This window comes from Phodopus roborovskii, unplaced genomic scaffold, assembly GCF_943737965.1.
Source record: "Phodopus roborovskii unplaced genomic scaffold, PHOROB, whole genome shotgun sequence".
In the NCBI taxonomy this organism is placed as follows: domain Eukaryota; kingdom Metazoa; phylum Chordata; class Mammalia; order Rodentia; family Cricetidae; genus Phodopus; species Phodopus roborovskii.
This window is the reverse complement of record NW_026126599.1, coordinates 10638717-10652475: the sequence shown is the minus strand read 5'-3', so window position 1 is coordinate 10652475 and position 13759 is coordinate 10638717. Positions and strand designations below refer to the sequence as shown.

Genomic DNA, 13759 nt, shown 5'->3' with positions numbered 1-13759 from the left:
GGCTGCAGAAGCTTTGATTCACTTAGCACAGACTTTTCTAGGCAGCCTGAATTTCAGGGGAGTGACATTATGGCCTTTCATGGTGTCTCTATCTTCCTGCCCTACTGACAAAGCTGTGTGGCCAGCACTTCCTCAGTGTGCTCTCAGGCTCTTTCTCTCCCAGTGGGGCCCTGATGAATGTGTACCTCACTGTGAGAAGCAAAGCTTTGGCCAAAGAGCAGAGGGAAGGGAGCAGCTCACTCTGGCAGGCAGCCGCTTCTTGGGCTCAGCTGTGCATTGCATCCATCCTCACCCTGCCAGCTCAAGTGTGTATTCTCCTTTCTCAGGGGGTCACAGAGCCACGGCGGGGGGGCTTGGCATGAATGACTGTCACACACTACAGGGCTTCCCCTGTATAGAGAAGCCCAGTGCCTGGACATCAGCTTTCGGGAGTGCCCCCAGGGGAAGATGCTAGAATGTTGCCTTAACATCAGCTTCCTTTCCCTCCCAGTAGTCCTGGCTCTGTCTACTGTTTTTACCAAATGCAGTGGTTAAAATCTATCAGGAGTAGCAGGCCCTGTTGGCTTGGTAGCTGCGTGTAGAATCAGTGAGCTAAAGATCAAAGGAAGTCTTGACACCCTTTGTGTAACAGCTCTGCCTGCCCTAGAACTGACTTTGTAGACCAGGCTGGCTTCTGCCTCTTGAGCATGTGCTACTACTGTCCAGTTACAGGACTACTTTTCAAAAAAGTGTTTTGCCTGCATGTATGTGTGTGTCCCACTTGCATGTCTGGTACCTTCAGAAGCCAGAAGAGGGCATTGTGTCCTCTGGAACTGGAGTTAGGGATGCTTGTGAGCCACCATGTGGGTGCTGGAAATCAAACCCAAGTCATTGGCAAAAGCAGCCAGTACCCTTAACCACTTAGCCAGCCTTCCAGCTCTTACCATTAAGAATCATGGGGGTTTGGGGACTGGAGAGATGGCTCAGTCATTAAAAGTATCGACTACTCTTCCAGAGGATCCCCATACCCACATGGTGGCTCACAACTATCCATAACCCGAGTTCCATGGAATCCAACAGATACTCATGTGGTGTACATACCTGCACGCAGGCAAAAGATTCATACCCAAGAAGTAAAATAAATCAATCTAAAAATTAAAAGAAAAGAAAAAAGAATCATGAGAACTGTGAGCAAGACAATTTCAAATATTCTCTTTGCCTACAGCTTGAGTACGTCAACTCCAGCGCTTTGGGACATCGGAGCTCAGTGTCTAGTTCTTAAATCGGTATGTCCATGTTTTCTTTGTCTCATCAGTACTCATGCATAGCCTCCAGTTCCCCGCAGTGTCTCCCTCATGCTCACACACACACTCACTCTCACCCTTCTATAGTGTTCATCTGAGCAGGCAGCGATTCATTCGTGAATGGAGTAACTCCAGACCTCACGAAGTTTGGGGCTCCAACCACAGGACTGGGGAGGGAGGGGGACGTCTTTCAAAATGTGAACTTTAGAAAGACAGCATTTGACTTGTTACAAGGGAGAGGTGGCCTCATTTGGTCACTCCAGGGGACCTTGTTAGAGGTTGGTTGTTCAGGCGGTGGACTTTGGCTGGCTTACCCAGGGCCCTAGGGTACTGGGGCTCAGTACCTCCTGGCTGACGCTTTTTTAACACCTGCCATTGTTCTTGGGAAAATCTTCATGTCAGTCTTCATTTGAGGTCACAGAGTTAAAGAGACCCTTTTTTTTGGGGGGGTGATCACACACTTCTGTGCTCTGCTCCCATTTCCTTTCTCCAGTGACATTTACGGGATGTCCCAGTCATTAGGGTTGGACGTGAGTGAATGAATTCTCTTTTTCTAGGCACAGTCTAAATTTGCATTTTATTGCCTCGTTTAAAGTTGTACACATCCTGTGACTTGCTTTTTTTTATGCCCAAGAAATGTGGGCAGAAGGTGACACAAGAGTCTATTCCTCATTCAGTTCCCATTCTACCAATATCTGGGAAGTGACTCCCATGCTGGTCTGTGGATGGTCACACTTTCCCACCAGGTCCTTATAGCGCACGTAACACAAGCTGGAAATAAACTTCATTGTGTAAAGCTCTCCCCCTCTCCCTCCCTCCCTGCCCCAGCTGTAGTGTGTGTGTGTGTGTGTGTGTGTGTGTGTGTGTGTGTGTGTGTGTCCTAAAGCATTCTGTTCCAACCTGTTCTAACCCTCTAGCATTCAATTAAAATGAACTGCCAGGGAATGGCCTCTAGGTAGAATTTTCATTTTCTACCATGGGGTTAGGGAGGGTTTAAGGAGGGCTGACTGCTCAGCCAAGAACAAACAGTTATTTTTGTTTTCATATGCAATACTGTCAGGTCCCCTGAAACTGGAGTTACAGAGCTGCCGTGTGGGTACTGGGAATTGAACCTGGGTCCTCTGGAAGAGCACACAGTGTTCTTAACCACTGAGCCATCTCTCTAGCCCCAGACAATAATTCTTATGCAGTATAAGGTCTTCAAAATATTTATTTAGTGTACAATAAACTTTATGTAATCCCAGATAATCTGGAGGCTAAAAAGAAGGAAGAGGCTAGCTTGGGCTACATGGTGAGCCTGTGTCTCAAATTTTTTTTTTAAAGATTTATTTATTGTGTTTACAATGCTCTGCTTACATGTCTGCTTCAACACCAGAAGAGGGCACCAGACCAGATTACAGATGGCTGTGAGCCACCATGTGGTTGCTGGGAATTGAACTCAGGACCTTTGGAAGAGTAACCAGTGCTCTTAACCTCTGAGCCATCTCTCCAGCCCCCCTGTGTCTCAAATTTTAAAAAGTGACTAATTATATTTGACATGCAATTATTCATTTTAGCACTTTTTTGTTGCTGTTTTTTCAAGACAGGGTTTCTCTGAGTAGTCCTGGAACTCACTCTGTAGACCATGCTGGCCTCGAACTCACAGTGACCTGCCTGCCTCTGCCTCCTGAGTGCTGGGATGAAAGGCATGTCCATTTTCAGCACTTCTTACAAGAGCCGATAGACACGGAGTCCATTGAGCCATAAGAGTGCAAAAAGGTAGAGAGTAGAGTCAGCTAGTGGCCACCCTTCCCTTAAAGGAGGCCAGATTCAAACACACTCAAGTGATTTTGTGTGTGTTTGGTGTGTGGGAGTATACGGTACTATGTGATCTTGAGCAGGGGAGGATCAGGTACTCATTCATCATGAGTGTGGAGTACTAAGCACTATATCATTGGATAGGTGAGCACTGGGCACTGTATCACCATGGGTGGGGAGCACCAAGCACTGTATCTTCATGGGTGGGGAGTACTGGGCACTGTATCATCATTGGATAGGGGAGTACTGGGCACTGTATCACCATGGGTGGGGAGCACTGGGCACTGTATCTCCCATGGGTGGGGAGCACTGGGCACTGTATCACCATGGGTGGGGAGCACTGGCCACTGTATCATCATGGGTGTGGAGCACCAAACACTGTATCCCCATGGGTGGGGAGCACTGGGCACTGTATCTTCATGGGTGGGGAGCACTGGGCACTGTATCACCATGGGTGGGGAGCACTGGGCATTGTATCACCATGGGTGTGGAACACTGGGCACTGTATCATCATGGATGGGGAGCACTGGGCACCGTATCAGCTTGTGTCTCTCCTTGTCTCCAAAGCTTTCCTTGCTTTTCTTTTCTGGTCTCTCTTTCCTCTGATTTTGTGACCCAAATCCTCCCATTTGCAGCCCTTCTTTTTCTGGCATGTGATTGCTAGTAACATTACCAGTGGTGGTAAAGACAAATCTGGTTCTTATGTGGGCATTCCTTGCCACAACATCCTTCATTCACACCATTGCCTTCAATTATTGTGTTAGACTGTGCAGAGCGGTATAAAGCTTTAACCCTGGGCATTTGAGAGGCAGAGGCAGGTGGATTTCTTAGTTCAAGGCCAGCCTGACCTACAGAGTGAGTTCCAGGACAGCTAGGGATGCACAGTGAGACCCTGTCAAATACAAAACAATGAAGAACCAAAACCACTCAAAAGAAACTGACTTAAAAACAAAACACCCACACAAGTCAATTTGTGAGGTTATTTGTATAGAAGCTACATGGGCAAGACTGAGAGCCACCTGGGGCCCGGGCTTGGGAAGGTTTTGGCCTCAGAGCAGGAGTTGCCTGTCTCCAGGCCCCATTCTGGCCCTTGGTACTTGTTCGCTGTCCTGGGTGGCTGGCTGAGCCTCTGTTGTGACCTGGTATCCCTGCTGTGTGTCCTCCTCTGGTGTGGGTGTGTTGTTATGAGCAGTGAGGGGACACCTGCAGAGCACTTTGAAAAGAGCCTGGGAACCCACAAGTGCCAGGAAGTATGGCATCCTATACAGTCCAGGAAGGAGGCCAGCACAGAGCCCAGGGCACAGTCACTGTGGCCTTTAGGCAAGTTAATGGCCTCTCTGAGCTGTTTCCTTTGTTTCCTCATCTTTCAAATGCTGACAATAGTACTGACCTCACAGGATTGTTTCCAGGTCCAAACCACACAGAATTCACAAGGGTTTAGCGCATAGTGTGTCGGGGCATAGGAGATGCTTCACTCAGCACAAGGGTTTAGCGCATAGTGTGTCGGGGCATAGGAGATGCTTCTCTCAGCACAAGGGTTTAGGGCATAGTGTGTTGGGGCATAGGAGATGCTTCACTCAGACCTCTGCAGTGCTGTCATTTTTTTTTTTTTTAATCCTCAGCATTTAAAGAAACAGCCCTTACCTAACAGTCCGAAAGATGGAATTCCTGGCCTTGTCCACTTTCTTTGATGGGTGGTTTCTTTGATCCAAGGATATGGTGTTTATACTGGCCATCAACAGTGACATGCGAGAGCTATTTTGTTAACAATCATGTCATTTCTCAGAAATTCTCCAGAAAGCAAGCTGCTTTAGGGACAAAATACTCTGGAGAGTTCTCCAGAACATCTCCACCCCCAGGCGATCACCTTCTTTCCTTCTTTCCCATCCTGGCCAGAGCTGCTGCCTGGAGGTGGGGTTTACAGAGACCCCATCTTCAGCTGCCTCCCATAGTGACACTCAGAATTGTCTGGATTAATTCCGTATGTTCCATTTGGTCCGAGCAGTACTTTGTAGTGAAACTTTGAAGAGATCTCCTTGTGGATTATGTCTTAGGGCCTTATCGATAGTTTTGTTGATCTCAAACTCACCAAAGCCACCAAACCCTCATTGGGACCCACACAGGTGTCCCATGTGTCACCCTTTCACACCAGAGGACCAAAACCCCACCCACACTTTACACCAACATGGTCAGTTTCTGACCACATGTTTCCTCAAGAGCCATGAAGTTTAGCTGCCCACGTGGCAGATGACATCATATCTCTCCCCTCCAGTCACATGACAGACAACGTCACGTTTCTTCCCTCCAACCATTTCTCTGTGTGCTCAGAGAGCTTGTTTCTCTACCCCATAAGCCCCTTCAAGCGTGTTTTCAGGGGAGCCCATATTTGTGTTGGGGGATTTCACTCCCCCATGAATAAACTCTTTGGAAGACCACTCACGTGAGCGGGCAAAGCAGGTTTGGTTGGATAACAGAGGACCCCGCCCTGGGTATAACAAAGCCCATCTTTGTGAAATCTAATTCTATTAGAGAGCCCTGAAGGGTCAGTTGGGGCCCCTCCCCCCACAGCACACACACTCCAGTTACCATGCTTCCATCTGATGTCTGAGGAGGCTCCCGTCTTCCCTTCTTCCTGGTGAATCTTATTAAGTCAATCCCACTTCAGATACTTTCTCTTAGGAATTTTCTGTTCACTGATCACATCTACCCCTGCTGTTTACCTGTATACCCACTCTTGTCTGGGCCATATTGGGGTCTAGACTCTAGAACTCTGGACTCTAGAACAAAATCCCATTGCATAGTAATCCAGAATACAGCCAAGGCTCATCCTGGTTTCTGTTAGCTGTTCCCCCACGCTGCTAGTAGGGGCTAAGGAGAAGGAAGCTGAGCGAGGGAGCCTGTGTTGCTTCCAGGAGAAGGGAATCAGTTTGCATGAGGGCAGGGTATGAAGAGGGGTAGGGGTGGGGGGCTCTCCCGTGAAGGAGCCTGTATCCAAGGGGAGGATGGAGCTGAACCAATGGGGAAAGTAACTTTGAAAGAAAGCTGAAGCCAGTGCCTTTGGAGGTGCAGTCTGTTATTTAGGAAAATACAGAGTGTCCCAACCAGAGAAGTTGTACTTCTTTTCCCTTCTGCCTTGCAGGCGGCATGTAACTCCACAGGGGTTGCACTTCAGCAGGTCACCACCAGGAGGTGCTGTGGTTCACTAAAACCATCCCGTTCTAGCTACCTCCCAAAGGGAAAGGGAGAGATTTGAAAATGGTTTATTCCCACTTAATCATTGGCTGAAACTGAGCCACCTTCTTCGAGGAGAATGGCACCCTGCCTGATGCCCAGCTGCAATGGTACATACCCGGCCACCCTGCCTCCTTCCTTTATTTCTGCCCCTTGTCTCTCTCCAGGCTCTCTTCAAAGTTACTCATACTCTTCCTGTACCGATAGCAAGGTGTGGGGGGAGGGGGGTGGACAGCCCCATTTCTGCAGCTTTTTAGTGACTAAACGAGCCTCCACATTATGAGAGAGAGAGAGAGAGAGAGAGAGAGAGAGAGAGAGAGAGAGAGAGAGAGAGAGAGAGAGAGAGGAGGCTATTTATGTTTTTCTCAGGAAGCTTGAACCTCTAGGTAGGAAAGGACTGGTTTCCTGGAAGAATGCTTCTAGAACAACCATCCTCCTAAAAAACAAAACAAATTTTTATCTATGGACTTCCTGTTTCCTCGGTTTAAAGTAGTCCCTCCCTTGGCCAGTCTCATAACAGAAGTTCAAAGACTCAGACTTGTCCCAGCCCCGGGCTCAGGAGCCATTTTCTTGGAACACTTTTCATTCTTTGGTTGGGCATTGATCTGTTCTCTTCGGCCTTCAAGGGCCATTGTGGGATCACGATTCTAAAATCTTACTCAACTAATTTCTGCCTCTGCTCTTGTGTGGATCCTATTTCAATGTATTTATTGTGTTATTCTAGTGTTTTTCAGGGGAGAAGCATGCCCTATTCCCATGTCATTAGGAGGCAAAAGGCATGTAGTGGTCACTGTTGCCCAATGGAACTATTTAATTTCTTAAAGTTTGGAAAACTGCATGCTCACAATACCTTATAAAATCTTTCTTCTTCTTCTTCTTCTTCTTCTTCTTCTTCTTCTTCTTCTTCTTCTTCTTCTTCTTCTTCTTCTTCTTCGTTTGTTTTGTTTCTCCAGACATGGTTTCTCTGTATTGCTTTGGCACCTGTCCTGGAACTAGCTTTTGTAGACCAGGCTGGCTTTGAACTCACAGAGATCTATCTGCCTGCCTCTGCTTCCCGAGTGTTGCTATTAAAGGCTGGCACAACCACCGCCGGACTCCCGGTATGATTTATTTTTCCGTCTGCTATTCTTCTCTGAGAGCCAGACACGCATAGTAATGGTGTGTGACTCAGCTCTTAGATGCCAGCAATACTTAATAAAAATGCTCCAGTATGTGTGGGATCTGCTTTAGGGGAGCACATGGAGGAAGCAGCCAACACATAGACATCAGTGTAAAGTAGTCTCCTGGAGACTGACTGTGAAATCATAAAGGAAGGAGACAAGACAAAAGTGAGCCACGGGCATGTGGGCCTCTCAGGACCTCCCTGTCCAGTGGGAAAGGGATCAGGGATGCTAAAGGAACTAATCCAAATGAGAAGACACACCAGAAAGTGCTCCATAAAACCCGAAGGTGCCCAGGGCTCTGAAGATTTAGATGGTGTAAAGGACAGAAGACCTACAGGGTGGCCGGAGGTGTGAGGTCAACATTGGGTGGAGAGTTGAATAGCCATGGCATAAAGAGTATTGAAAAGGCAGTCTGGCTTGATCAAACCACATTAGTCTGGAAGGAATCCACAGCTTTTCATTTTCTGTGGAAACAAAAATAGAAATCCTTTTCCCCAGTGGTTTGATCAAGCCAGACCACCTGAAACAGAGTACCAGGTGATCCTACATTCAAAACAGCTGGACAAAGCGGCCTTACAGACTACAGCCAGGATTTCTGCATCTTCTTAGAATCCCCCATGACAGTGCCCCTTACCAGCAGGAAGCACTTTGGGAAGAACAATGGCCAAATTCCCAAATATTGTCTATAAATGTTTGTTTTCATTTAAATGGACTTGGATATATATATATATATATTTATATATATATGTGTGTGTGTATATATATATGTATATATATAAATATATATATATATATAGTATCGAAAAGAAGTGAATGGGCTCAAAGAATAACTCCATCCCTTCGTGTCAGGCATTACAGGCTAGAAACACCTTAAAACATTGTCAAAGAGGAACATGACATTTTTTTTTAATAGACCGAGAGAAAGTTTAGTTTTGTATTTTTAAGATTGATTTATTTTTATTATATGTGTATGAGTGTTTGGCTTGTGTGAATGTGTGTGCTCCACCTGTGTGTAGTGTCTGTGGAGGCCAAAAGAGGACATCGGATCCCCTGGAACCAGAGTTACAGATGGTTGTTAGCTGCCGTGTGGGAGCTGGGAACAGAACCCAGGTTCTCTGTAAGAGCATCCAGTGCCTTAACCACTGGGCCATCTCTCTTGCACCTGGCACATCATGTTTTACCTTTACTGTTTAGGTACTAATGTGGATGTTTTTTTAATCTGAAGATTTTTACTGATGTCTACAGGCACAGCACAGGGTTTAAAAGATGGTTTTGACATTATAGAGATGGGGGTTTTCTCTTAGGTTTAGTTTGCCCCAGATAAATCACTGCAGATTGTTTCTCAATCAAGCTACTATGGAAATTTATTTAGCGCTTTCTACCAGAGTCCTGCTTTTAATCTGCAGATGACATATACTTTTATTAATGTTGGGCGTGGCAGAGGAGATTATTCTGGCAAGCTTTAAGTCTGTTTATTTTATCATCTTATGTTTTATATATGTTTCACCTGCATGTGTATCTGTGTACCATATGGATATCTGGGGCTCAAGAAGTTCAGAAGAGGGCATAAGATCCCCTAGAACTGGAGTCACAGATGGTGTACTGCCATATAGATGCTAGGAATCCAACCATGGTTTCCTGGAAGAACAGCCAGTGTTCTCAACTGCTGAGCCATCTCTCTAGCACCAAGTCTGTTTATATGTTAGAATCCTATGTTATATGTTATATGTTAGAATCCTAATTTTTCCATAAGAAATTCACAAATTATCACCCACTGAACTCCTGTCTGTTTTATGCCCTTATAGACTTTTTGTTTTCGAGACAGTGTTTCTGTGTAGCTTTGTAGACCAGGCTGGCCTCAAACTCACTAAGATTCACTTGCCTCTGTCTCCCGAGTATTGGGATTAAAGGTATGGGCCACTACCCAGCTCCTTATAGGGTTTTGAAACCCAGTCCTCCAATAAGGCCACTGCTAGGAATAACACAACAGTTGAAGTGTAAAGGGACATTTTTTTTCTCCTAACTGCCTGCTCCCTGACCCAGCAGCTGCTTCTGAATTACCACACAGAGACTTAATATTATTTATAAATGCTCAGTCAATAGCTTGGGCTTATTATTACTAACTAGCACTTACATTTTATTTATTTATTTATTTTTGATTTTTCAAGACATGGTTTCTCTGTGGCTTTGGAGACTGTCCTGGAACTAGCTCTTGTAGACCAGGCTGGTCTCGAACTCACAGAGATCTGCCTGCTTCTGCCTCCTGAGTGCTGGGACTAAAGGTGTGCATGACCATTGCACAGCTCTAGCTCTTATATTCTAAGTTAACCCATATTCCTTATTTATGCTCTGGCACATGGAGGTACCTTTATTAGCATGGCACACTTATCCCCTGCTCCCTCTACGTCTTCAATCTCATCTTACTTCTTTTATAATTTTTATTTATTTACTTATGCTTTTTACATTGTTTTAGTTGTTTTGCTTTACCATTTTTGTTGCTTGAATTGCTTTGCCTTTCTCTTCACCTGCTCTATAATAATTTCTTGATGATTTTCCAGTATATTACTCATGTTCTTTCCCCTTCTTTTCCTCTCTATCTCTAGCCCCTCTCTGTTTTACTGCTTATTTATTAATCATTAATGTCTTTAGCTCCAACGATAAATAAACTCCATTTTCCAATTAGTACCCTAGTGCCACTGTCTGAATCTTCCTGGGGATTTAAGAGACATGGACAAGTGCTTTCCACTCCACATTAACACTAGAACTGCTGTGAAATCCTTACATGTTGTTGCAGTTGGATTTCCTTCTGAGTAGTAGTGGGGACATAACGCAAGCAAGAACAATTCATCACAAAGATTCTTGTAAAATTAAATAAACAAGGGGCTGGAGAGATGGTACAGTGCCTAAGAATGTCCATGTTGGGTGGCTCACAACTGCCTGTAACTCCAGCTCCAGGGAATTTGATGTCTGGACTCTGTAGGCATCTGTACTCAGGTGCACATACCTACACACACACACACACACACACACACTAAAACAATAATAAAATAGATCTTTAAAAATGGAGACTGAATGAACAATACACAGAACTAAAGAGTTCGTTCTTAGAGAAGCTAGGCAAAATTGACAAACTCTTATCCATACTAACCAAAAGAGAGAAAAGACCAAAATTCACAAAATTGGAGCTGAAAAGAGAGATAATGCTAAAAAGCTCCCATGAAATCTGAAAATCATTAGGGGATATGTTGAAAACCTATAACAGGTGGATAATTTAGAAGGAATACATAAATTACTGAACACACGTGACTTGTTAAAGTTAAATCAAGAAGGTAAACAACTTACATAGACTTATAGCAAGCAACGAGGCAGAACCAGTAATTAAAAGTACCCTAACACAGAGAAGTATAGACTACAGAGAGAGGTTTTTTTTTCTTTCTTCTTCTTCTTTTGAGACAGGGGTTCCCTGTGTAGCCCTGGCTGTCCTTAGAGAGTCTTAACAAGTGCAAAATTGAGATAATTCTTGTATCCTGTCTGGTCATAAGACAGCAACAGAAAGAACAGCCAGGGAAACCACTCATGGGGATCAAGACATCCACTATTAGGAAGGGCATCCTAGATCTGAGAGACAATGAAAACATAAAATAGGCCGGAATCTGTAGGAACAACAGAAGTACTTCTTTTTTTAAGATTTCTTTATTTATTATGTATCAGGGTTCTGCTTGCATGTATGCCTGCAGGTCAGAAGAGGCACCAGATTTCATTACAGATGGTTGTGAGCCACCAGGTGGTTGCTGGGAATTGAACTCATGACCTCTACAAGAACAGCCAGTGCTCTTAATCTCTGACCCATCTATCTCTCCAGCCCCCAACAGAAGTACTTCTAAGAGTGAATTTGGAGCTAGAAATGTTTGCATTAAAACACCAGACCAAGTTGGGAGTTGGTGGCACACATCTTCAATCCCATCACTGCTGAAGCAGAGGCAGGTGGATCTTCGTGAATTCGAGGACAGTCTGGTCAACAGAGCAAGTTCCAGGACAGCCAGGGCTACACAGAGAAACCTTATCTGGAAAAACCAATAAATAAATTTTTAAAAATTAATTAATAAAATAAAACAAAATTAGGGACTGGAGAGATAGCTCAGAAGTTAAGAGAACTAGTTGCTCTTCCATAGTACCTGAGATCAATTCCCAGCATCCACATGGAGGCTCACAACCATTTATAATGGGATCTGATGCCCTCTTCTGGTTTGCACACACACATGCAGATAGAGCACTCATATACATAAATCTTAAGGAAAAAAAAAAGTTCAAGACTCAGAGCCAGGTCAGCCAGGTGGTGTTGTAAGGATTCAGGCATTACACTGGCCTGCCCCAGTCACCTGGCAGAATGCACATAGGCAGTACTCTGGTCAGCCCAGGGTTCCATGAGTACTAGGTTGCAGGCAGGTGTAAAGGACCCCTTTAAAAGTCAGACCCCTGCCCACTTATGTGCTCGTTTGCTTTCTCATTTTTGCGCACGCGCGCTCTCTCTCTCTCTCTCCTGCTTTCAGTTGGCCATTAGTTACCCCCCCCGTTTATCTCCCCCCCCCCGTCTTCTATTTCCGGTGCCTCTATATCTCTTCCCTTCTCCCTCATTCCCCTTTCTAAATAAACTCCTCATTCAAGCTCTATCTGCCTGGCATGTTATTACTTCCGCCTCACGGCCTCAGTCACCCTCACCTGCTATGGAACCTGCTATGCTCTCTCACGTGGTCCCTTACCTTGGGACCCTCACTCGGGACCCCACTTACTCGGGACCCTCACTCGGGACCATTTACTTCCACCCTTCTCCAGCTTTTACTCCTATAACTGTAACGAAAGAACAACAGGGGTAGCCTTTAATTCCCGCACTCAGAGGCAGAGGCAGGTGGATCTCTGAGTTCAAGGCCAGTCTGGTTTACAGAGTGAGTTCCAGAATAGCCAGGGCTACACAGAGAAACCCTGTCTCTGAAAAACAAAATCAAACAAATAAATAAATACTAAGCTCAAACAAGTAACTTCATGATGCTTCTCAGGGTCCTAGAAAAATTAAGTCTCAGCTAAACCTGGGATCAGAACACTGAAAGAAATAATAAACACCAGAGAAGGGTTAAGTGACTGCAGCAATACTGAGAATCAATGAAGCATAAACTGGCAAGCCCTTGTCTAAAGTGACCGAAAGAATGAGAAAGAAGATCCAAATTAGTTAACTTAGTGACTAAAGAGACATTACAACATACACAAATGAAATTCAGAAGATTATATTTTGAAAACTTCTATTCCCATAAATTAGAAAAATTTGAAGAAATGGGTACATTTTTGCACACATGCAACCTATCAAAATTAAATAAAGAGAATGATATGAAGATAACAAAAAATAGTCTCCTGACTAAAAAAAAGTCACCTAGGCCTGGAAAGATGCAGCTGAATTCTACCAGTCAGTGTTTTTTTCCTGTTCTTCACCTGAGACTGAAAGATAATTTATTTTATACAAGTCACATATGGTCACAGGTGAGGACAGAATTGGTCCAGAATGCCCCAGGTGGAGGGCAGAGGGCCAACAGGACTGTTTTGGCTTTCAGGAAGGCAGGAGTTATTCTGGAGAGACATGAAGCTCCAGATTTGCTGAGACTTATTCCTGACAGTAGCATACAGTCCTAAGGTTTGCAGTAGCACCCTGGTCTTGCGCATCCCCGCCTCCAGTATCCTGGCCTCCAGCATCCCCACCTCCAGTATCCCCAACTCTAGCACCCCGTTTTCCAGCATCCTGGCCTTCATCATCCCTGCCTCTAGTATCCTGGCCTCCAGCATCCCTGCCTCCAGCATCCCTTACTTCTGTTCCTCAGCCTTCGTGGGTGCACAGGCTGATTTCCCCTGGCTGCTGCCTCATCTTTCTTCCCTTGTGCTTCAGCCTGCAAGTTCTCTTCTTCCCCCACTTCACTTTTATGGTGCGAGAGTTTCAAGGAAGATGGACCTAAAGCAGAGAGCTCTGCCAGACTTTTCATGAAGAAGTAACACCAGTGCTCCTCAAACTGTTTTATAAAACAGAAATGAAAACATCACTATCAGGCTCAATTTGCAAAGCAAGTATTACTCCAATTCTGGCCCAGATAAAGGCACATAAGAAAAAATGGCAGGCCAATATCTCTGGTGAATAGTTATAAAAATTCTCAATAAAATGCTGACAAAACCAAATTCAGCAATACATTGAAAAGATCCTTTACTAAGATCAAGTTGGCTTAATTCCTGGGAAGCCAGGATGGTTCA

At 44.9% G+C, this 13759-nt stretch overlaps 1 pseudogene; it reads left to right on the top strand.

Moving 5' to 3' along the window:
* The window catches only part of LOC127237067 (beta-1,4-galactosyltransferase 1-like), a 59657-nt pseudogene that overhangs the window by 25168 nt on the left and 20730 nt on the right, over window positions 1-13759 (top strand).